At 56.2% G+C, this 25,333-nt stretch overlaps 1 protein-coding gene across 2 annotated transcripts in view; it reads right to left on the minus strand.

The window, feature by feature from the left end:
• Positions 1 to 25,333, minus strand: part of POU2F2 (POU class 2 homeobox 2) — a 79,160-nt gene that overhangs the window by 45,067 nt on the left and 8,760 nt on the right. Inside the window, exon 2 of one of the 2 annotated variants that reach the window (XM_082438691.1) lies at positions 14,879 to 14,939. The gene's annotated coding sequence lies outside the window, so the exon portion shown is untranslated. Of the gene's footprint in view, positions 1 to 14,878; positions 24,338 to 25,333 lie in introns of those variants that run through there. The other variant, XM_082438692.1, reaches the window with a different exon arrangement.

The following is a 25,333-nucleotide window of genomic DNA, read 5'->3' on the forward strand; positions in this document are numbered from 1 at the left end:
CTTGCCGCCTGAGACATTCATGTGCCTCCCATCCCTGACCCATGATGGCCTCCTGCCAATATGAGCCGTTCCCTAAAAGCTTTCACATTGCTGGCCCACCTTGAGTCACAGCAAGTCTGGGCTTCACACTGAACGGTGTTCCCCGGGGCCCTGGTCCCTTCTCCAAGCTCACATACCTTCAGACCCGCTCACTCCCTGCTTACCTCCTTTGTGGAGCCTCTCCAGGAAAGGCCTCTCCCTTACCTTCACGCATGACCTCTTTCTGACAATGGACTTCTCCTCAGCGCCAAGAGCACCAGGCACTTTGAGGTTTGTGTGGAGAACACCAAATAGATAGAACCCAGGGCTCTGCCTCCCAGAGGCAAAGCAGCACCTGTCCGGTGAGGGGAAATCCCAGGTGTGCGCAGGGTCAGACCCTCGCTCTGCCTGACCAGCTGCGTGACCTTGGATTGGCAACCCCACTTCTCTGAGCCTTGATAGCGGCACAATTCCAAAGGTTCTCCCCGATTCCTCCACTCCCCAGGCCACCACCATCTCTGGCCCCAGGGACATCAGCGGCCTTCTCCCTGCAGGTCTCTGTGCTTCCACGCCTGACCCTGATAGTCTCGTCTGCTCCCCACACCCAGAGAGGGTCTTTCTGAAACTTAATCAGGCTGTGTCGCTCCCTTGCTTCAGACTTTTCAGGGGCCTCCCTGCTTTGGGGAATAAAACCCAAACCCCTTAGTCCGGGAACTCCCTGGCGGTCCAGTGGTTAGGACTCTGCACTTTCACTGCCGAGGGCTCGGGTTCAATCCCTGGTCAGGGAACTAGGATCCTGCAAGCTGCACGGCGGCCAAAAAAACAAAAAACAAAAACAAACCTCTTAATCCAGCCTACAGAGTCCTGTGTGATCTGGCCTCTGCTGACAGCTCTCCTCTCTTCCCCCCACCACTCTCCCCTTCACCTACCCTGCTCTAAGCTTCGCCGCCTCCTCAAACCAAGTTCTTTCCTACCCCAGGCCCTTTGCATGTGCCGGTCCCTCTGCCTTGAATGCTCTCTGCCTGGTTAAATCCTACTCATCTTTCAAGGCTCAGCTTAAATGTCTTTCCCTCTCTGTGTTGGCTCCCTATTCTTGTCTCTCCTTTAGGGGACTTGATCGCAATTTCTGATTTTGCATTTAATCGATATTTACACTTAAAGATCTGCATCCCCTCTTAGCTTGTCGGCTCCGTGGACATCAGCTGTGCCAGTTTTGTTCACTTCTTTATCTCCAGTGCCCAGTACAGAGCCCGGCACACAGCAAGTGCTCAGACAAATGGATGGGGACAAGGACCCGAGGCAGAGGACTTGAGTCTTCTGAGCCTCAGTTTCCATTTCTGTCAAATCAAGATAATAATGCCTCAGGACTTCCCTGGTGGCGCAGTAGATAAGACTCTGCGCTCCCAGTGCAAGGGGCCTGGGTTCGATCCCTGGTCAGGGACCTAGATCCCACGTGCATGCTGCAACTAAGAGTTCGCATGCCACAACTAAGGAGCCCGTGTGCCACAACTAAGGAGCCCGCCTGCTGCAACTAACACCCAGTGCAACCAAATAAGTAAATAAATAAATATTAAAGAAAAAAAAGATAATAATGCCTTCCTTACAGGTAGTGGTGAGGATCCCAAGAGACGATGAATATTGACTGTGCTTTGGGGAAAATGCTCTTCAAATATAAAAGCTCGCAAGAGCTGGAACCTCGAGGATGGGCCAGAATCAGAGAAGAACAAGAGCGGAGGGCATGGCCATTTGTCAAGTAACTTTATCTGCCAGACATTTTACATCTCCTTGTTCACTGTCTCCTATGAGATGGTGGCACTGACCCAGAGGAGGAAATCAAAGTTCAGAGAGGAGAAACCTTCCCACAGTGTCACAGCAAGTCCGTGGCAGAGCTGGGATTTGAACCCCTCACAGCGAGGCAGTCACGTTTCCCATGCGCCTCCAACAAAACTTGACCCCTTGCAGTGTTTTTTTTTTTTTTTTTTCCCATGCCGAGTGGCATGCGGGATCTTAGTTCCCCAACCAGGGATCGAACCCGTGCCCCCGTAGTGGAAGCGCGGAGTCCTAACCACTGGACCACCAGGGAAGTTCTCCCAGTGGGTTCTTGACAAACATTTGTGGGTTGGACCAATGAAGAGGGCCTGAATGGCAGTCCTGGCTCTGCCAGTCACTGGCTGGTGATCTTGGGTGAGCCACTTCCCTTCCCCGAGCCTCAGTGTCCCCATCTGCAAAATGGGAATAATGATCATGCCTACCACCTAGGGTGGCCAGGGGATTTGGCAAGAGCCCAAAGGTCGAGTGCTTAGCATGCAGTGAGCGGTCCATGAGCAGCTGTTACCTTGTTAATCTTCCATGTGAGGGAACAGCATGAGCAAAGGTTTGGGGCAGATCAGGGAGAAGATGAGAAGCCAGTGGAGACAGAGTCATCAGAAAGGACCTCTCAAAGGAGGGGCATCTGGAACCAGACAGAAAGGGACTCCCAAGTCTGCGCCGGGCTGTTGAGGAGGGGAGAGGGAAGCTGTGGAGGGGTCTCCTGATCTCCTTCCCCTCTCGACTCTACCAGATCCCTTACTTCCTTCCAGGTTTCCTAGGCCTTGGCCAGAATCCCTTACACCTCAGTCACCTGCTAACCTCGTCTCCATCCCAGGGCCCAGGCCAGCTCCAGCTCAGCGGGGCCCGGCCTTCCCTACACAGCCCGCAGGGACTCTTCTCTCTTCTGTTAGTTGGAAAACTATAATCTGAAGATAATACCAAATAATTCATAAAGGTGAAAGGTGAGAACTGTTTTAGGCGTAAGCAAGCACGTGACATGTGAGTAGGTACATGTGTACATATATCACCTTTTAAACCAAACTGCCTCTTCCTATGTGCCAGAGGGATCCAACACCGAGCTCTTTACCCCCCTTGGCAGAGGGGTCACTGCGAGGCCTGAGGGTTGGGGGGATGCGGGTGCAGCGCGAATGCAGGGATTCGTTGACAGGTGGGTCACTGAGTCCTCGGTGAAGGGTGGCGGCTTGGCAGGAGACCTGGGGTCATCTCAGAACCCTCCTCCTCCGCAGTGTCCCCCAACTTCCCATGGATTCAACCCACAGGTGTCTGACTCCCTCTGCTCTTTCCCCCGCCACCCGCTCTGCACCCCTGTCCCCAGCTCTGCCCCATCTCCCGGCCTTCTCCCTCCCTCTCTCTCTCTCTCTCTCTCTGTCTCCTCTCCAGCCTGTATATTGCCCGGGTCCTTCCTCACTTCTTCACTGGTTCCACACGTATCTCCTGAACCCCATCCATGTGGCAGACACTGAGTTGGGGACAAGTGAAGCAGCCCCTGCCTTCCAGAGCTGACAGTGGAGGTGGCCCTGGGGTCTTGAGTCCATGCCCTGCGCTGCTCCCTAAAGCACCACTCTGGTGGGGCCACTCCCCTACCCAGACAGAGAGGGAAAAGCTTGGCATCCTAGGCTCTCTCCAGCTTCACCTTCCCCAGCCGCCAGGAGAAGGGGAGAGGGTAGGCTTACAGCCTTGAGATGCCTTCGTAGGGGCACCCGGGTGGAGGGGTGACCACGCTCCCCGGCGGAAGGATCCTGTCTCCCACTCCCTCTCCAGAGAACTCTGGGCCTTCAAGGCACAGGTTTTCCACAGGAGGGGCCAAAAATGCCCTCTGAGCAGCGCACTTTTCAGGGGCAAACCGAGGTTCAGAGCAGGCACGTGACTGGAGCAGAGCCACAAAGCAAGTCTGCGGCAGACAGACAGGACCCAGCCCCAGTTCTCCAGTTGCACCTCTGCAGGTGTAGACCCGGCCGCGCTCCTCCTGACACTGGCGCTCCCAAGAGAAAGAGAGAAGAGTCGCTGAGCTCTGTTCTCTGTGTCTTCTGCTGCCCCTCCCAGGACCTGGGCCTCTGTTTATTTCCCCAGCTGTGGGAGGGGAGGTAACCCAAGAGAGACTGAAATGAGAGGGGCACGTGGGGGAACAGTCAGGACAAGAAAGTTCGAGGGAAAAGCATGCAGCCGAGTAGAGAAAGAGGGGTGCAGGGGAGGAATGACCAGGACTGTGCAGGTAGAACAGAGACGGATGTGGAGATGCTTAAATCCCTGGAGGGAGAGGCAGCAATACAGGAGAGTCACACAGGGAGAGACAGAGACAGAAAGATGCAAAGAAAGAGAAACAGAGACGGGTAAAGTGGAAAGAGAGACAAAGAGAAAAAGAGAGAACAGAAAGTGGGAGGAGGAAGGGCAGGCGGGGTGGGGCCGCCAGGACCTTCTGTAAATTGCTTCCCTGACACCCTCTCATCTGGCCCTCACACCCGCACTCCTGGGGTGTGTGGCGCGGTCCCCAGACCTGAAGGGGCTGAGGCGGGTACGTGGGAGGGGTGTCCAGCCCCAGCCTATCTCTTTCCCCGGCCCCCAGCTGCCTCACCGAGGCAGGGGCCCAAGTTCTGTGTGCAAGGGGTGGGGCAGACCCTGGAGGACCATGACAGGGCGCCCTGGGGCCTCCCCCACCTGTTCTCGCCCCTGCCTTCTGCCCACGCCTCCCTCAACCTGTGGCCGTCCCCTCCCTGCCTGCCCACCCTGATACCCTCCTGTCCATCCCTGCGCCCCCCAGACCACTCATCCAGAGACCACCTCTCTGCTCCCCTGCGGGTTTGGGGTTAGGGAAGGGTGCCCAGCGGCCTAGCTAGGGAGGGGGCTTGGTGGATTATCGAGGATGTACAGGACTGCGGCTGACGTGGGCCAGGAGGAAGAGGAGGGGGTCGTGGTGATGGACGATGCTGATTCTGTGGTGGGGGGGGGGCCCGGCAGGAGAGGGGGTGGAGGAGGGCTGGGGGAGGGGTGGTGAAGACGCGGGTTGATGGGGGGAGCAGGACCAGGCTCACATTTGGCATTCAGGGCAGCTGACAATAAAAATGCTTTATTGCCAAGAAACTGGATCGATCGGGGCTGGAGGGGGCCGGCAGGGGGGACGCGGAGGGCTCAGCGCAGAGGCCGGCGGCCGGGCCTCCGCAGCGACCAGGGCCCGAGCCGCCCTCCCCCCTGCGCCCCCCTCCTTGCCTCCTGCCCTTTCTCTCTCCTGCAGCCACCGCTTAGTTCTTATTATATTTTTTCTTATATATTTTTTCCCCCAGCTTCTCCTGCTCCTGTTATATTTTTTTTTTTCTTTTAATTTTTTAAAAAACTCACTGCACTCCCAACGCCGCAGGCCGGGTGTGGGTAGGGTGGAGGCCTCTGCCGAGGCCGGGCCCCTACCCATAGGGCGTCCAGAGCTGCTGGCTCCGGGCTAAGCCCTACTTTGCTTCCACATCCCACCCCCCCGCCCCCGTCCAATCAGGCTCCCCCCAAGATATGGGTACCTATCTTCCCCTGCCCCTCATCCTAAGGGCCTTCGCCCACCCATGAAATGACACCCCCCTCTGGTGGGCTCAGGGCCCTGGCTAGGCCTTCCTCCCCTCCCCCCTACCTGGCCCCCCGCGCACTCCCAGAGCCATTTGGCTGATGGTCAGAACTGTCCGTCAAGGGGGCTCTGAGCCCCTGGGGACCCAGATGGGAGGAGGGAAGGGGAGAGGTCGAGGGTCAGGCCACGTCCCCTCAGCTCAGCTCTTTCCCCTCCCCCTTCCTAACAAAGGGAGCAGCGGCCTGACACTGGGGGGTGGGGGGCGGCCTGGTACTGGGGGAAGCAGGGAGGAAAGAGGTTGTGGGGCTGGCCGTGGGCAGGAGGCGGGGCTGGGGCCTGCCTGCCCCTCCTCTGCCCTCCCCCTCGGGTCAAGGCTAAGGTGATTCCTCAACCTCTCTCGGAGGCTGGGCTGGGAGGGGAGGAGGATCTGGACAGACAAAGAGCCCGAGCCCTGGGGAGTTGGATGCTGGGGGGGACGCACCTGGGACCCAGGCAGTCCTGGCCGAGGGAGGGGCAGCAGACACCCCTCTGGCCTTGGTCTCACCCTCCGGATGGCCCTGCCTCCCCTCCGTACCAATCGCCATGGATCCCAGAGCCATACACACGGGATCTCGGAGCTTGGGGAGGGTTGGAGCGTGGGGGTGGGGGGAAACTGAGGCCCAGAGAGGAGACAGAGGCAGGGCTGGATCCAGGATAGAGGCACAGCCCCAGGGTTCTCAGCACTGTCCCGGAGCCTCGCCTTCGTTTCCCCTTCCTGCCTAGGGAGACACCCCTCCCTTCCTGCCCAGTCAGGGGAGCCCTAGATGGCTGCGGTGGGGTGGGGGGTAGGCAGGCGGTAGAATGTTCTTCAGAGAGGGCAGAGGAGGCTGAGGAGAGGGAGAGGCTGCCTTCTCCTTTCTCAGGCTGCTGGGGTGGGCGGATCAGGAGAAAGAAATTCTAAATGTGGTCTGTCTCTAGCACTGGCCTGGTGCAGTTTCGAGGTAGAACGTCAAGTCAAAAAGGGCAGAAAAACCCAACGTGGACAGAGCCCTCCAGCGCTAGCGATGGCTTTGGAAGAGGGCGTTCAGAGAGGTTCTCTGGCTTGCCCAAGGTCACACAGCAAAGAAGGGAGATGTGCACTCCCGTCCGTCCTTGACCTAACCGGACACTGCCTCTGGGCCTCCCACCTGCCCAACCCGACTGAGGGCCAAGGGGAGCTGAGGCAGTGAACAGCTGGGAGCCCCCCACTCCCCGTGCCCACGGGAGAGATGAAGAGCCTCTAGAGAGAGAAAGAAACGTGCGCATCTTCTGTACTTAAATTCTTCTGCCAAGGTGGCTCTCAGGGAGAGGGCCACAGCCAAGAGGAAGAGGAGGAGGATACAACGGGCCTCTTCTGGGGGGGGGCCGGCTGGAACAGGCCCCCGTAGCCTGCCAAGGGGGCCTCAGATGGGCCAAGGACTATAGGGGGTCCCACTGCCCTCCCCCAAACCTCCCCTCCCTTCTCTCCCTCTCTTTCTGGGCTGGCTATCGACCGGGTCTGTGACATGGTAGATCAATACGGCAGGGATATAAAGCCGGCTGGCTGGCTGCCTGCCTCTGCCTCTCTCTCTCTCTCCCCCGCTTGCCTCGCTTCCCTTTCCCGGAGCCGCACCCAGGCCCCACCCCCCACCCCCGTGTACCCCTTACCCACGCCTCTGAGGGGCCAGGGCCCCCCAGCACCACCCCCCTACAGCAGGAGAGCTTAGGGAGGCTGAGAGGTTGAACAGCCAGGAGAGGGGGTGAGTATGAGAGTGGGGAGGGAAGCAGATGGGGACGGGGGTCACGCTGGCAGGTAAAAGGGCTGGGAGAAACTGAGGGACAGACGCCCTGGGAGGAAGCAGGCATCCCCTCAGTTGGAAGCAGCTCAGGGAGATGGGGCCCTTTGAAGGTATGAGAGGGATGGACCTGTGGGAGGTGGGCAGGGGGTACCTGGGGGCTGGGGAGACATTGTCCTGAGCCCATGGGGGCGGGGGAAGGCCTGGGGGGTGCTGGATTAAGCTTGGGTGAGTGGATGCCAAGAAGAGTGGGGCAACCCCCAGGCAGCCTGTTGCCCACCCACAGAGCCCTGGCTTCCCCCTCCTTCGGTCTCTGTGGGCAGCTCCACGTTGGCCTCGCCCCAGGGCCTGGACTGCACTGTGTGTGTGTGTGTGTGTGTGTGTGTGTGTGTGTGTGTGTGTGTGGGCGGGGAGGGCTTGTGAGGCATCGGACAGGAGATTCCAGGGGAGGGCTGTGGTGTCTGAGTTGCCATATGTGTAGGGTGTGTGTGTGTCCCCGGTGTGCCTGGGTGGCCGTGTCTTTGAGTCCTTCAGCTCTGCATGGGACTCCGGGACTGTGTGTCCCCGAGTGTCTCAGCTACTGAGTCACCTCTGTGTGACCAGGAGTCTGTGGGTGTGTCCCAGGGGACTCGGGGGCTCTGTGTGTGTGTGTCCTTCCATGAGTGTCTCCTGTACCTGAGTGTCCCCAAATGTCTAAATGTGTGTGTGCGGATCTGCCTGTCCCTCGAGGAGGTGTGGGTGTGTCCCCGGGGGCATCTCAGTGACCCCCAGTGCCCAGGCAGTGTGGCGGCTGCGTGTTCCTGTGTTCCAGGAAATCTGTCGTGTGTGTGCGCGAGCCCCCATCCACGTGTACTGAGCATGGATGGTTCTGTGAGTGTCTGGGAACCACGACACAAGTCCCCATGCGCCCATGTGTATGGATTCTGTGCCTGTGTCGGTGGGTGGCTGTAGGTGTGTTTGTCTCTGGTGTATTGGAGGCTCTTTCTTTTCGAGAGTGTCAGAGATCCCGTGTGCGCTCCACGCATCCGTGTGACTTCGGGCGTCCCTGTGTGCCGATGCCCGAGTGTGTTTCCATGAGTGGGTCGGAGGCTCTGGCTGTGTCCCCGTGTGTGTCATGGTGACTTGGTGCATATGATGGTGTTTCGGGGTTTGGGAGTGTATCTGAATGGGGGAGGGTTCAAGGCCGAGACTGCCACTGCGATGCTGGCTAGCCCGTTTTATCACTACATCGTCTCCAAATCCGAACGTGAGGGCCTGTCTGCCTTCCTTCCTTCCCTGCCAGAGGCCCCAGACCCCTGCCAGGCTGGGCCCAGGGCCCCCTTCCCCAACCACCTTGGGCGGCCGGACCTCTGCTCCTCAGCACCCCCTGCTCTGGAGGAGGCCACCTCAACTCCACCAAGCGACCTCCGTCCCTCCCAACCCCCCCAGCACCACCGGCTCCCCCCACCCTCCCCCCACCACAAGTCCAGTCCAACCCAGACAAAAGCAATTACTCCTGAGGTAGGATGTGAGTGTGGGTGTTAGAAACAGAAAAAAAAAAGGGGGGGAAGGGAGGGGGGAGCGAGAGACACACACACACACACAGGCAGGGATGGACAGCCAGAGACCCGCAGAGACAAGGGACAAGAGAGACACACAGAGAGTGTGAGAGAACAGACGGGGAGAGACAGAAGATGAAAGAGACCAGAAGAGACATAGACACAGACACAGGAGGCAAAGGCAGAGAAAAAGAGCAGAGGAAGGGCAAACGGGAGGACCCGATGGAGAGACACACAGAAACAGAGACCGGAGAGAGAGAAACAGAGAGCACCAGAACGCAGCAGAACTGAAAACCCAGGGCTGGAGCTGCACGGAGAAGAGGTGCTGATAAAGAGAGGACGGGGCCAGAGACAGGGAGAGCTAGAAAACAGAGGGGGAGAGAGAGAGAGAGAGAGAATGGGAGCGATACACAGAGGAACAGAAAGACAGTGAGAGAACGAGATGAGGTTGAGAGACAGAGAGATAAAAGACAGAGAGGGACAGGCAGAGGAGACAGAGAAAGTGAGAGACAGCTGGTGAGAGGGGCCCAAAGAGACGGGCAGCTAGAGGTGGAGGGAAGTTGATAATGCAGGAGAGACAGACAGCAAAGCTGGAGTGGGGCTGAAGGGAGACCAAGTCCAGAGTGACCTCGAGCGCGCCTTCTCTCTCTCTCTCTCTCTCTCTCACACACACACACACACACATACACACGCACATGCACACGCACACACACACGGCTTCCCCCCTCCCCCAGGCCAGAAGTCAGGGGTGCCCAAGCGCTCCCCACGGCCCTCTGGGCTCCCGTGAGCCAGAGCAAAACAGAACCGAACACCCAGGGATGGAACCGCGCAGGAGGGGACAGAGCAGAGTGGGCTCAGGATCGCAAGGGTGGGCGGGACCAGTACATCCCTCCTGCCCACTCCCTCTCACCGTCTCCCCCCGCCACACACAGGGACACACACACCAAGGGCCTCGGCCGTTCCTTACACTCTGCCAGGCACAGCAGGCTGGTTGGGGGTGGGGCCCCCAGAGAGCAGGCATGGAGCGAGTCCCTCCTGGCCCACAGCCTTGTGCACCTTCCCCGGCTGCCCTCAGCCCCATCTTTCTTATTGCCCCCTCCCCCAAGCCCGGTGGCCTCAGCAGCACGCTGGCCCTCACGCTCTCACGCTCACACGCTCTCTGCTTTCTTTCTATCTCTGACTCTGCTTCCCGGCAGACTTTTTTGCTGTCTCCGTTGCTCCTTCCCTCCAGGCATTTCTCTGTCATGGGATGCACTCTGGGTCTCCCCGAGTCTCTCTCTCCCACTCTACTCCTCTCTGACGTATTCCTGGAACCCCCCCCCTTTCTCAGATGACCCCTCTGGCCCTCCTGTCCCCTCGCGCCCCAAGAGGAGGAGGGCTGATGGCTGTGCAGGGGCCTCAGAAGCTGTCCTGGAGTTGGGGGGTGGGGCACCTCCTTTCTTGCTTTTCCTTCAAGTGCCGTTTTTCCTTCTCTCTTCCTCGCCCCCTCTCCCCACTCGCGGCAGGTCCACATCTCCCCATGGCTCTCTCTGGAGACAGAAAGCTAGACGGGGACCCATATACACCCTGCACGCAAGACTGCAAACAGATCCAGGCTCAGAGGAAAAGGAGGCAATCAGGGTGGGAGGAAGAGGCCAGACATGGATGAAGACCAAGGCAAGGAAAAAAGAAGAGGGCGATGGAGGTGGAGCGCCAGGGCGAGGAAGAGGAGAAGAGGGAAACCAGAGACCTGCAGAGATCGGCGGGCAACGTGAGCTGGACAGTGTCAGGGGTGGGGGTCGGGCGCTCACTGCTGAATATCTAGGGTCAGACTCTGTGACCTGTCCGCTGCCACCAAGCCCTCACCAGTGCCCTCTGTGTGGAATCAGGGTCAAGTGCCTGCCCTCAGCCCCTGGGGCTCCATGCTTGCCGGGACTCGGCCTTCGTTTGCTCTAGGACTGTCTGGGATGCCAGGGACTCATCGGTCCCAGAAGGTGTAAGAGATGCCAGCCACTTTCACCCCCTCCGCATCTGTGACGCCCCACCCCGTGGCTGACAGCCACTCCCAGTCCTGGGTGGGTGGCAGCTGTCTCCACCCACCCAGGGACAGCAAAGGCAACCAAAGGGATCTCTAGCGGCTTCCCCGCATCCCACGGACGACAAACAGCCCCTCCCATCCCAACTCCACACCCAGCGAGGAGCGCCACCGCCTGCCTGCGCCCGGCCAACCTGCTAGCAGCACAGCCCGGCCCTCAGCCTCACCCAGCCATGGCCCGTGGACCAACCCCTGGGGCCTGCCCAGAAGCAGCATCCAAGGAGCCTCGCCCGCACGGAAGCTCCAGCCTGCCCCCCACCCCAAGGCCACATCTGTAACAGCACACACCCTATTCCTGGAGCCAAAGCCCTCACCCCGGGCACAACAGAGAGGTGGCTAAATGGGCCTGGGGGATCAGAGCAAATCCCAGGACCCTAGAGGGACCTACTGGCTTCTTGGTTCTTGTCTGCAGAACACCTGCGCTGCCACGCAGGCCTGCACTTCCCGGAGCATCCCAGGGCCACACCTGCACCCTCCAGAGAGGACGTGCCCACCTTGCAGTTCAACGTCTTCTTCCTTATACAGCCCTGGGTGCTGTACAAGTCACCTCACCAGACCCGGCAATGGAAGCCGGGTCTCACCCACCACTAAGCTCCTGCTTCCGAGGTATTCCAGGCCCCGTCGGGGCGTGCGGGCACTCTAGGCAGGCCCCGGCACTCGTGCTGGAGTCACCTCTGGGACCCCAGGGCCTGGTTCACACCGAAGGCCACTGTGTCTTTTTGTGGAAGGGTGAAAGGACAGAAGGGAGGGAGACAAGGTGGGGACACAGCCCTGCTCCTGCCTCAGATGGCCATGGGCACTCAGACCAGGCCAGCATCCATGGCCCCCAGGAGTGACCCCCCAACCCGAGCCATAACTTCCTCCTTGGCTTCTCCTAACCCTCAGGAGACGCCGTCCCACTCCTCCTCCCAAAGACTCCCTGAGGCCCCCCAGGCAGGTGAATTACATCCTTCTCTTGGGATCTAGCGGCACAAGGCTCGGCACAAAAGAACCCCCAGGAAATGGGGGCTGAAGGAATAAATGGATAGATGTGGGTTTATTTGCCTATGTGTTCACTTATTTATTTATTCAACAAATACTTTTTTTTTTTTTGGCCATGCCATGTGGCATGTGGGATCTTAGCTCCCCGACTGGGATCGAACCCATGACCCCTGCTGTGGAAGCTCGGAGTCCTAACCACTGGACCGCCAGGGAAGTCCCCATTCAACAAATACTTAATTGAGCATTTACACTGTGCCAGGGACTGGGTGTCGATGTGTTGGACAAATAGAGACGTCTCTCCCTGCCTCAGCCATGAAGCTTAGGGCAGGGAAACACTACCCGGAGAATATACGATCAGATACCGTGACAATGGGCGAGAGGGAAGAACAGGGTAGGGGGGCTGGCCAGTCCAGGCCAGGGTGGGGTCGGGGAGCCCTAGATGGAGATCTGAGAGAGGTGGAAGGGTGAGCCCAACCAAGAGTGGAGAGAAGGCCCTGGCAGGGGTGGGAAGAAAGCCAGAGGAAGGGCCAGAGGGAGTGAAGGAGGGGGAGCCGCGTGGGCGCCAGAGGCAGACCAGCACCTCCAGGGCTGGAGGGGGTCTCGCTCACCCTGGGCTCCACGCTCCAGCTCCCTCCAGGGCATTGAGGAGGCCTCTGGACACGTTTGGGGAACCACTCACCTTCCAAGTATGGTTATAAAGCAAAGACAATGGGGGGTGGGGGCAATGTTCGTTGTAATTGTTTTGCAACAAAATTAAATACCTAAAAGGGTGTGGCTCCCTTCAAACATGTGTCCCTGGGAGGCTGAACTTTTCCTGGAACCACTCAGATGTTTTGGCAACAGCTTTCAAGGCCAGTTTAGTTTACGGACTCCATCAACAAAACATCTCTATTGTATAATTGTCTCTAGTTTCTATCAAAACACCAACAAGTAGCCCCAGTATGATCCGTGATTAATATTAGCACTGCTAAATTTATCAGAGTTGGCTCCAAATAAGACTTCAGGTGTTCCCTTCTCCACCCCACCCCACAAATCAAAATCATTCCCAAAGCACAAAGATTGGCCACACGGAGGAGATTCCAAACCTGGAGTGGATTTTGGTGAAATGGAAGAATGAGAGCTTGAAGTTCAGACAGACCTGAGTCCAAATTCTGACTCTATCATTAAGGTTACCATGGTAACCTTAGGTAACCTTAGGCCAGCTGCGCCTTCCTTCTCTGTGGCTCAGTTTCCTTCTCTTGCAACAGCGACTCACAGCTACTTCACAGGGTGGGAGGGAGTGCCCAGAACACGCCCTGGCATAGAGGAGGTCCCTAATAAACATCAGTTTCCTTATTAGGATATAACAGCTCTCTGGCACGTGTTACCCAATCTGTCGTGCGTATGTCCGTGAAACCTTGGATACTTAACAAACATCTATCTGAACACAAAGAACTAAAATCACAGCCCTGACTGCAACCTCCATCAACTCTGACACTTAATTCTTTTTAAACACCTCTGTTACTTTAGCCCAACTTTCAGGCATTTCTCAAAGGCCAGCCTCTAGCCCCCAAATGAATTCTGCAGCCTGGAAGCTCCTTGACCTTCTTTTCAACGTCAAGAGCATCGGCAGACATGATGGTTCCTGGGAAAGCTACACTTCTGGTTCCCTGGAGAAAGCACACATCATGTAGTTCAGACTCCTACGTTCCTTACCGGCTAGAATAGGGCCCATGGATGAGCTTCGGGGGGGGTCTGTGAACATCCTGAGGTTGGAGCACAATTGGGTAGACATAGGGATGCGTTTTCTTGGGAGAAAGTCTACACTAAATATTGCAAAACTGGAAATCCATGGGCCAAAGTTTGCCTGAAACATGTGGTTTGGACCACAAGGGGATTTTTGAAATTTGGGGTTAGTTGCCAATATTGAAAAATGGAGCCATTTCACATGAAAGTCTGGACTTCTGGCTTCTCTTGAAAAATCGGGAAATCTGGCAAGTGGCAGGTACGTCTCTGCTTGGGGACGGTCAGTGGAGCTGAAGAGCAGCTCCCCCAGCCCTGCCAATGCACTTTCCAGTCCACCACGTCCCTACCACACCAGATCGCAAACCCTAGGCTACAGCTTTCATCTGCTTCTTAAAGTAAGGCTGCGACCCCCCCGCCCCAGAGCAACGAGGCTATGAGGGCAAGCAGAGGCCTCCCTGGGGTCCTGAGGCCTGTGGGTTAAACTGTTCTGGTTGGGGCAGCACGAGGCAGGGTCCCACCCCAGAGGCCCTGTCCGTAACCCTCCCCAGATGCTCACAGCCAGGGCCTCACCAAGCTGAGTGGAGCAAACCCCAGAGCAGATGCCCAGGGCCTCTGTCTCCTGCAGAGCTGAGCGGCTAGAGGACTCCTGCTTCTGTCTGTGAGTCTCAGCGGGCTCCAAGGAGGGGCCTCACAAATCCTCACTTGTTCAGGGGAGCTTCCAGCTGCATTTCAGGCTCCTGATTCCTGAGGCTACATGCTTTCATGGAGTAACTTCTTTCATCCTCACATCCTGTGTGTGTGTGTGTGTGCAGGGGTGCTGTTATTACCCTCCTTTGACAGATGGGGAAACTGAGGATCTCACAGCTGGCAGCGGGCAGAGCTGGGGCTGTCTGGCTCCCGAGCTGGAACCTGAAGAGCCTCACTAGGCTTCCATCCTCAGGACAGCGAGTAAAGTGGGTTCTGTTATTATGCCCTTTTATAGACGAGGAAATGGAGGCTCTGACCGTCCCAAGTCACTCGCAGTTAGGAAGGGACAGAAAAGAGATTCTGACGCGGGAGGGACTGACCCCAAGCTGTGATCTGAGCCACCAAGTTACCCCCATCTCTCTCCTACTGAGCCTACCTACCACTCATTGGCAGAAAGCCCCACGGTCACCAACGTCCAGAACCACGGGTTTGGCCAGAAAGCCGCAGGACACACAGAGGATGAAAACACAGATCAGTCAGAGTAACCTCGCAGAGGACAGAGGCAGAACGGGCAAGGGCAGCATCCCCGGGGTGGGGCCGGGGAGGAGGATGGGAAAGCAGGGGCTTCCGAGAGGAGACAGGAGCCGGAGCACAGCAATAAGCAAAGCTCTGGGACCGTGGCCCTTACCTCTTGGGCAGAAGCAGCGAAGCTAATACATTCAAGCCACCAACCCGGTCCAGTAGAGAACCTGCAGAGAGAGGAGAAGGGAGTGAGCATCCTGGGGAAATCGTGAAACGTCTCCACCTCGGGCAGAATGAGGCCCTCCTGGGGCCAAGGGACCCTGCTCCTGTCACACCATGAGGATCCACAAGTTGGTGAATGGAAACTCAGGTCCCGACAGCCACTGGTTACCTTCATTTCTGGGCTCTAAGCCTCAGTTGTCCCCATCTTATGAATGGGGATAACTGATGCCTTCTCTTGTTGAACATCTGTTTTTCCCAGCAGACTGGAAGCTCCTTAAAGGGCAGGGACTGTGTCTTACACCTTTAGCCTTTGACAGAGGGCCTGGCAAACGTGGGATGCTCATTAAGTACATGATGGATGATTGAGTGAATGGATGGATGGATGGAGGGATTAATTAATTGACAAACTATGTATCTCAAAGGACTGCAGGGAGGGTCAAATGAGAAAGAAATGTGAAAGGGTTATTCATTATTAGGTGCCTGTGTGCTGTGGGGAGATGAACATAAAAGTCACGATGATGTTTCCAACTGGTATATTTGTTCACTCATTTATTCATTTGGTTAATCAGCAAATACTGAGGCTCATCTGAGCTGGTCTCCGGACCAAGTGTGGGAGGTATGGAGATGGATTAGACAAGGTCTCTGCCCTGTCTACCAGGAGCTCGAAGGCAAGCTGGGGAGACTGAATAAAGAACTGATGCCCACACACTGGGGTAAGCAGAGGATGCAGTGGGAATCCCAGGGGAGGTCAGGGAAGACCCAGGGAGGATGCAACCCCCGAGCCAAGCCTGGCGGACGAATCCACTTTAGTCAGGTGGAGGGGCCGCGTGGGAGGAAAGAGAATGTCAGGCCTTTGGTCACGCAGGGCTCAGCGAGAGACGTGGGAAAGATGAGGCTGCAGAGACGGCAGGGGCTGCACCCAGCAGGGCCTGGTCCAAGCAGCTGGCGGGGAGGGAGATGATGCAGTTTGTCTTCAGAAAGGTCCCACTGCATGCTATGTAGAAGATGGAGAGGACGGAGAGGTCTACAGGAAATGGGGAGACCCTCTCCAAAGAGTGTTTGCTGAGCCTCTCTGCAGCCCTGCAGGAAGGCAGAGTGACGGCTGGTGTCATCCCCACTTTACAGCTGCAGCAGACGAGGCTATGAGGAGACTGACTTCCCCAGAATCCTGTACAGCTCGGTGAGGGGCGGAGCTGGTTAGAAAGCTCAGGCCTGCGTGCCTCCTACTGAAACCCTGTTTCCTGCCTTCTGGGAACGTGGTCTTCTTGGAAAAGCTGCTTGAACCCACACAAAGACCACCCTTGTTGTGGGCACTCAGAGAAGGAGCAGGGACTGGAGGATAGGGAGAGACTTCCCAGAGGAGACAGGGTTTCAAGGAGACCTTCCCACCAGGCGGGTCCTGATGAGTGGGCGGTGGGCAACGTCAGAAGCAGTGGCTCAGAGAGGGAGAGCCCTGTGGGTGGGGTCACACAGCCAGGAAGCTCACACCTGCCTGACATCTGTGTGTCCCTGTGAGTGCACTCTCCAGAGGGGAGACCTCAGGGGGATGCGCAGGATGGCCATGGACCTTAACGTTTGGCAGGCTACTTTTCTATCTCATGGTAAATCTCCTGGCACAGATGGGGAAACTGAGGCCCAGGACCAGCCAAGGACACAAGGAATTGGTGGAGGCTGGACTGGAGTTCAGGAGGAGAAAAGAGAAAGAGAAGAAGATGAACCGAGACAGTGGGGAGAGTGATGATAGATAGATAAACAGATAGATAGATAGATAGGAAGAAAGGAAAGAGAAGAGAGATGGGGTGACACAGACAGACAGAGCAGGAATGGAGGGAGCCCAAGCAGAGAGACCAGAGAGAAGCCCAAATGGGAAAGTAAAGAAGGGGTGTAAAAGTAACAGGGGGTCCGCCCAACTCCTCCCCCCTCCCCCCTCTCCCTCTCTCTACCTGGGCCTCCATCTTCAGGGGTCAAGGGGACCCGGACCCCTGGTCCCTGTGGGGAGGGAGGAGCTGGGGTTTCTTCCCCACTCAAAGGCTGCCCACCACCCGCACCCCCGCCCCCGGAGCTAATCAGCGGCTGTCATCTCCACGGTGAGGGCTTGGTTAAGGAGATTTAGGGCTGGGATCAATAGGAAATTTAAAAATCGATGCAGCGCGCAGGGCAAAATCGATGGCGTTTAATCGCCTTGCCGATTCCCAGTCAAAACAATTAGCCGCGCTGAGTGTTGAACACGGTGGCGACACGGCATTAACCGTCAATATTGGTGTAAGTGATGGCGGGGCGGGCAGGGGAATCCCCAAGCCTCTTAGGGGCCCGGAGTCGGGCAGTGCCTTCAGGCTGGGGTCCTTCCTGGAGGCGGCGCCCCCCCCTCCTGCCCTGGTCTCTGCCCTCTGCCACCCTCATCTGCGATGCCCACAGGCAGGACCACCCCTGGCCCGTCTGCCTCCAATTCTCCTCCTCGTGCCATCTCCCAGGTCCCCGAACCCCCATATTCCCCTGACAAATCCCTCTCCCAAGTAGCTAACATCTCCCCACGGGAGAGGCAAGCCCTGTGGGAGCTGGGAGCCCTATTCCCAGCAGGACCTTGAGACTGGAAGATGGGAATGGGAGCTACTTAGAAGGTGCCTTCTCCCCATTTCACAGATGGGAACTCTGGGGAACAGAGGGAAAAAGCAGGTGGCCCATGGTGACCTGGCACGGGAAGCAGGACCGGAACCCTGACTTCTCTGACTCCGGAGTCTCTGGTCCTCGCAGCCGCGCCACAGAGGAGGGGAAGATTCCAATGTTTCCTGGGGAAGGAGAGAAGGTCCTGGCCCCTCAGCTCTCCTTGAAGCCACTAGAACTGCTTCTGGAGGGTAGGCTGGAGTCTGGCTCCACTGGGGGTCCCTACACCACCTAGTACAGGGTATGGCCCTGAGCTGGAGCTTGGGACAGGCCTGAGGATGACGGTGCCCATCGGCCCCCCACACACACTGCCCACATACACTTTCACTGAGGAGCAGACAGACAGAGCAACCGTCTCCCACAAACACACCAGCTCAGCTAAATTCAGCAGAGTAGCCCGTAGTGAGAGCAGCCGGGGTTTCCTGGGTGCTAGCTGTGTGCCAGGTGTGGTTCGTTGCTCTGCGGGTGTGATCTTGAAGAATCCTCACAACCCTTTGGTGAGTATCATTCTCATGATACAGATGAGGAAATGGAGGCTCAGAGAGGTGAAGTCACTTGCCCAAGGTCACACAGCCAAGAGGGGGCAGCTCAGTCTGACTGGACTCTGAGGGGAACAGGACACAGAGCAAACAAGATCTAATGACTGCAAGCAAGAGAGTGGATGCAAGGAGGGGGTGCAGGAACCCAGCGCCTAGGCAGAGGTCCAGGAGGGGCCCACAGAGGCCCCTGAGGCAGGGGTGGGGCAAGCAAGGGGCGGGGCAAAACTGGAGACAGCCCTCGAAGCTCCTGACCTGGCAGGACGAGGACGGGAGATGGTGAGGCAGAGGCTGGCTCTCACCTTCTCTGAACTTGCCGGAGGGCTCCGAAGCGCCCCGAAGGGCTCTGGGGTGCTGCGTGGGGAGGGTGGAGGCTTCCCCAGCCGCCTGCTCCCTGGCGCGGAGGCAGGGCGCGTGTGCGGGCAGGGGAGGAGGTCCGTGAGATGAGCCAGGGATTGATCTGACAAGGTCCTAATCAAATGGTCAATATCGCTGACCTGACCACTTAACCTATTGATAAGCTGGCAAGTATAGAGCAGGCGGCGAGGGCTCAGGAAGGACGGCAGCGAGAGGGCTGGGGGCAGCCCGATGGGCAGTGCTCAGGCCCACGGTGTGCCTGGGTCTGGGGGCCTGGGAGAGGGTGGGCGGTTTCCTCCTCAAGTGCCCCCACCCATCTCCCCTCTGATAGGTCATGTGTCTTCTTCTTCTTCTTCTTTTTTTTTTTTTTGGCCGTGCGCACAGCATGTGGGATCTTAGTTCCCTGACCAGGGATCGAACCCGCGTCCCCTGCATTGAGACTGGACCACCAGGGAAACCCCACGGTCATGTGTCTTCCGCGTGTGGCTTCTACCCAAGCCTCTCCCTCTGGTCAGGGCCCCTCAGCCCCACCCTGAGTGAGGCTGGGAACCGTCCCCAGCACCCAAGCCATTCCCAGGTCCCCTTGGATCGTGCCTTAGCTTCTCACACATATGAGGGACTTCTCTGTGCCTCAATGTCCTTTTCTGTAAACTGGGGATAATTGCAATAGGAAATGCCAGGAAACAACCTAGATGTCCTGTGACTGGGGACTGGTACAATTCATGATGGTGCAGCAGCGTAGGGCTGCGGAGTTGTAGAAAATATGCTTGAAATAAATTCATTGACAAGGAAGCGACATTCCTAATCCACTGTTAGGAAGGAAGAAAAGGCAGGTTATAAACTGGTATGTAGTTTATGGTTCCATTTTTATGAAACACGTGCACATACACGCACACTTTTTTTAATTTTCCTAAAGAAAAAGGTTTAGAGCAGAAATCAGAATTCTTTTTTATTTTTTAATAATTTTTTTTTTTTTTTTGGCTGCACCACACAGCTTGGGAGATCTTAGTTCCCCGACCAGGTATTGAACTCGTGCCCAATCCCTGGGCCCCAGCAGTGAAAGCAGAGTTCTAACCACTGGACCGCCAGGGAAGTCCCAGAAGTCAGAATTCAGAGTTTGGTCCCAGGCATCTAACTTTTAATACATTCTTTGGGTAAACTCGTAGGCATACTCCCATTGGAGGAAAAGCTATCTAGAAAGATAGGCATCAAGAAGTTAATTTTGTTTTTCATTTAACTAGATGATCATGGTGGGATTTTTTATCCCTTTGCATATCTGCATTTTCTACTTTTCCTACAATGAACATGTGTCACATGAGTTGACACCTGTTTGTAATTGCAAAAGGCGGGGCTAATGAGTCCTGCATCAGCAGGACTGTGGTGAGGCGCTCGGCAGACACACGATGAGCGGTGTTTCTCCGACCCCTTTCCCTTTCCCGGACAGGCTTGTCTTATGTTCCCCCTGAGTCCAAGCCCAGCTGAGCCCAGAGCCCCCAAGAATGTGAATGAATCTGAAATCTGCTGAGTGGAGAAGCTCCTCTGGCTTCTCCTCTATTAGAGAGGACAGGGTAGGACCGAGCGGAATTCTGTGCCCTGTCCCCGCTTCAGGAAACTGGCTGAGGGCTTATGGGCAGGAGGGACAGCTGGAGGGGAAGCCGAGGCCCAGAGGGAAGGAAAGGATTTTCCCAGCACCACACAGCTGGTTGTAACAGAGCTGGGACCAAAGCCGCCTCCTGGGTTGTGCCATCCCACTGCCGAGAGGAGAAAAACCTGCAAGATCAAGTGTGCACGCGGGCCAGAGGACTACTGAGAGGGCGTGCGATTCTACGGAGCCGAAGAGCATGGTGGTCAAAAAGCTGTGTGACCCTGGGCAAGTCACTTCATCTCTCTGAGCCTCAGTTTGCTCAAACATAAAACGGGGATAACACCTGCCTCACAGTGGTGGTGTGAGAAGTCAACAAGACCATGCTTACAACCAACTTAGGAGAGGGACTGACACAGAAAGGGGCAAGTGAGTGGTGGAAATGATATTAGGATTATCAGCCCACAAATGATGTATGTGAGTAGGATGTGCAGGGTGCGGAAGGGAATGTAGTGCGGAGGGCAGGATGGAGGCGTGTCCTGGTGCTCTGTCTTGGGGTGAACAAATGCAATGAAGACACCTGGCTCAATATGTTCCTTTAGGGACTTCCCTGGCGGCCCAGCGGTTAAGACTCCGAGCTTCCACTGCAGGGGACACAGGTTCCATCCCTGGTCAGGAAACTAGAGATCCCACATGCCGCGTGGCACAGCCAAAAATATATATTTATATGTTCCTTTGTTCACTTGTTCATTCATTCATCCATTCATTCATCCAATAAGCACTTCCTGAGGCCAATTCTAGGTCAGACCCTGTGTCAAGCCCTGCAATCCACATATGAACAATGGGAGTTCCCGCTGAGTTAGTAAAGAGGAATTGGGGATGGCTGGGCTGCTCTCTCATCTGTGAGAGTTGCTTGCCTCAGTGGCCTCCAAACCACCCTTTGAGGCTTCTGCTGAAAGGGGCCGAGCAGGAGCGCGAGCCCCCACCGCCTGCCCAGTGCCGTACTTCAGGTGGGTGTGCGAGCACACGTAGGAATAGTAAGGTCTGTGCAGACGGGCTGTGTTCACCTTTGTGATTCACAGCCCTGCACACCAGGCCTGACACTCTGGGGACACGCCGTGCTCGATTTTTTTTTTTTCCTCTGTTTTTTTTTTTTTTTAATGAAAAAAAAAAATGTTCAAAGCGCCTAGCACAATGCCTAACACCTGGCAGGTCCTCGATAAATAGCAGCTATTATTAGCATCATCATCACACACCAGATCACTCTTGATCCCTACAAAAACCTTATTTTGCCGACGAGAAAAATTGAGGTTTAAAAGGAGAGATGTGATTTGCCCGCAGCCGTGGCTGGGACTCAAAGCAGGGTGTGTGCGACCCTACAGTCTGCGGTCTGCCTTTTCCTGTCATGGGGTGGGTTGTCAGGGTCAGGGAGTGGGGGAAGGGCAACAGTTGGGGGGTAAGCAGACGTGATGATGGGGGGGGGCAAGGATGCGTTGGCTGGGGTGAGGGGAGCATTGTCAGGAAGATGGAGTGGAGCGTACAGGCCCAGGATGATGGGTGTAGAGTCTGACTGCTTCAGCCAGCTGGCTTCCTTCCTCAGGCAGGAGGTGGCCTGACTTGCCGATGCCCCTACCACACTAGTAGGCCCCCTTCTCCCCCAGAAGGTGAGCTCCCTCCACTCCTGTTCAGCACCGCCGACGTCCAGCTCTACTATTATACTGGGCAGCTTGGATGACAAGGGACCCAGCTCCTGTTCATCTGACAAACATCCACTGTGCGCTGAGCATCGTTCTAGGCAGTGGGGATACAGCCGTGAACAAGACAAAGTCCCTGCCCTCACAGTGCTGACTTTCTAGTGGAGGAGGAGATACAATAGATAAGAATATATACCTCAGAGCTAAGAAGGAAAATAAAGCAGGTGAAGGGGTAGGTTACAAGATGATGTTACTTTAGACTGAGAGGTCAGGAAAGGCCTGTTGGGGAAGGTGGGCTTTGAGTAGTGTTGGGGGTAAGAGCTTTCCTGGCAAAAGGAACAGCAGGTGCAAAGGCCCTGAAGCAGGAACAAGGTTGATGTGTTTGAAGAAGAGCAAGAAGGCCAGAGTGGCCTGAGCTTCTGGAGGCAGGAGGAAAGGTGTGGAAGTTGAACGGGCAAGCGGGTACCAGTTCATGCAGGGCTTCCAGGCTAAAGAAGATGTTCTAAGTGTGTTGGGGGACTCAATACGGCAGATGAAAGTTGGTCTCACCTTCAAAAACCAAGCTCCATCCTCACTGCTTCCCCATATACCACGTGGGGCCTTCTGACCCATTCATTCTCTAAGAACAAGCTCCAGGTGCCTTCAATAAACCCTTGGAGTCCCAGACAAGGCTCCTTCAGGGTCGACCCTCCCATCCTGGGGACTCCTCTGGGGCAGGGAAGGGACTGGCTCATCTGTACACCTTGGCACCCCGCTAAGGCCTGGCCACAGGAGGCCTCAGAAAACAGCAGAGTGTCAATGGTCACTAAAAAGGACTGTCACCCTTGACCTCCACCTCCCAGCAAATCTCCCTGTGGGAGCGAGTTGTAGCTTGTTCAACTCTGCCCAGCGGCAGAGAGAAGGGGCTGGAGCAGGGGGAAGGCAGCTGTGGCACCGCCCTGGCCAGGCCTTGTCCAGGGTTCCCAGAGTGGATGGGCAGGACCCCTCCCTCTAGGGGTCTCCCTGTCCTCCTCCAGTCCCTCCTCCTCACCAGACTCTGAGATCCCTGACTTAGTACGTGGCTCACATCCTGTTCAAGCCCCTCCTCAAAACCCTTCTGTCTACGCGGTGCGCCTGAAATAAATCCGAGCCTCACAGCCCTTCCCAGTGATGTCAAGCTTCATTTCTCGCCCCTACCCGAACACACCTGCAAGTCCAGTGATGTGCACATTTGCTCACACCTCCCTGCCTGTGCACCGGGAGCACCTCTATTTCTTTATTTTTTATTAGTTTTTATTTTTGGCTGCACAGCGAGGCTTGCGGGATCTTAGTTCCCAACCAGGAATCGAACCCACAACCCCTGCAGTGGAATTGCGATGTCCTAACCACTGGACTGCCAGGGAATTCCCGGGAGTGCCTCTATTTGGACAGCCCTCTGCCTCCCCTTTTCCTCTGGACCCCTGCCCACAATTCTCCATGTCACCTCCTCAGTGAAGCCCCCTGTACCCTCCCAGGCAGCACAGCCCTGGCACACTCTGTGCACCTCTGTCAGAGCCCAGACATCTGGACCCCAGCCAGGGGGACCCCACTTTCCACCAGAGGAGTTTTCTAAAGGGTCACTGAGGCACAGAGGACTGGGGGTGGGGGCATCTGTGTCCTGCATTATTTATGCCTGTGCGGCCTCAGTAAGTTTTGGGAAGGATGTGTGTGCACATTTAGAATCAGTATGTTGTGTCTAACGCTCAGCTTAAATGTCATGTCCACAGAGGTGTTACACCTGACCCACCCATCTCAACCAAGTTCTCCCACGATCCCTTCCCCCGGCCCCTTGTTCCTTTCCTTCCCAGATGTTATCACCGTTCATAACTAACTACACACTGAGGTCCAATCAGTACCCATCCTGTTGTCTCCAAGCTCTTGGAGAGCAAGGCCCAGGTCTGTCTTGTGAATCACTGTTTCCCAGCTTCTAAGATAGGGCCTGGCTCACATAGGGCCCAGTTCCTGTGTGATGAATGAATTCATTCCGTGAATGTGTGATGAATGAATTCATCCCGTGAACGTTTTTAGAACTGAGCATCTACCCATTTTCATTTTGCTCGAAGGGAACAAGTCTAAAGTGGGGGATGTCTGGGTGCTATAACTCAGAACACGTCCCTTCAGGTCACTGTGAGTGGCTTCCCTGTGGGACCTCTGAACGTGGCCTGTGTGCACCCATGGGCATGTGGGCTGAGATGCCGCCATATTTAGTATCTGTGTTTGTACCTTTCCTGCGGAAAAGACTCTCCACGTGAGGAGCTCCCTGGGGTTTTAGTGTTTGTCTTGCCGTGTGATGTCTCGGTACCTACGAGCACGCATGGATGTCTGGGCTTTCATACCTGTGTGTGAGTGCGTGCTTATCCTTGTTTTTATATCTGGTATGTCCATTTCAACATCTCTGGAGATGTGTGCACAAGCGTCTGTGTGGATTTGTAGGCTTTTGTATCTACGTGCTTTCTAAAGAGAATCTCTGACCAAGGGTACGGGTACCTGAGTCTCAGGACCCACGGGTGCACAGATCTGTCATGTGTTTGAGAATGTGTGTGTGTGTGTGTGTGTGTGTGTGTGTGTGTGTCTATTTTAGAACCACTGCATGTGTCTGCATGTATATCTATTTCAAAATTTCAAAGTCTCTGACTATACTTTGTAGTTTGGAGGGTGTGCGTGCGTGTGTCTCTGTGTGTGTGTATGTGCGTGTGTCAAGAATGACATGGACATGGGTACACCTGTGTGTCCCTCTTCCCCTTTCCAGCCTGGATGAGTACCTCTTCTCTGCCTCTCTCTCACGCACACCCACCCATGCTCATATGTGCCACGCGGATGGGGAGGGGGCCAGGGTGTCAGCGAGCTCCTGTGTCACAAGGTTAATTTCTCCGCAGCCAGGCAGGCTGGGCCCTGAGGGGAGTGGTGGGGAGGGGCTGGTCCCCACAGCCCCTCTGATAAATATGTATTTGGGGCTGCTGTGCTCAAAGGTCACGCGGGGAGAAGGAGGAGGAGGGGTGGTCTGTACTGTGCGGTGTTGCTGGGTCCCCGCCAGGCCCAGCCTGGGTTGTGTGACCCCCTCCGGAGGGACGATGTATAGATTCAGGGAGATGTCCCCCTCATCTGGTCTGGCCCACCCCACCCACAGCTACGCTCAGAGGGAGATGCTGTGTGGACACACAGATATTCAGACTCTGGAGCAGGCGAGCACACAAGCCCACACCCGCTGATGCCCAGACAGAGGCTCTGACGGATGCACAAAGGCGGCCTTGTGGGCCACCAGGTGCATGGACAGCTGAAGTCCAGGCCATTCCTTCTCCCTCGCCCCAACCTTCACCCAACACCGAAAAAAAATACAAGCACACAAGAGTGCACGGCATCTCGTGAAAAGAAAGGTCCTTGCACATTCAATACACACATGCACATATGAGCACAGAGGTACACGAGGTGCATCAAGAAGGGTCCCTGAGCACTTTGTGGGTGGGTAGGTACACACACACACACAAATGCACATACGAAAATGCACACAGATGCACCACAAGAGTGCCCAGGACACAAAGTTCTACGGAGGC

The sequence above is a fragment of the Balaenoptera physalus genome (assembly GCF_965194825.1).
Source record: "Balaenoptera physalus genome assembly, chromosome: 19".
In the NCBI taxonomy this organism is placed as follows: Eukaryota; Metazoa; Chordata; class Mammalia; order Artiodactyla; family Balaenopteridae; genus Balaenoptera; species Balaenoptera physalus.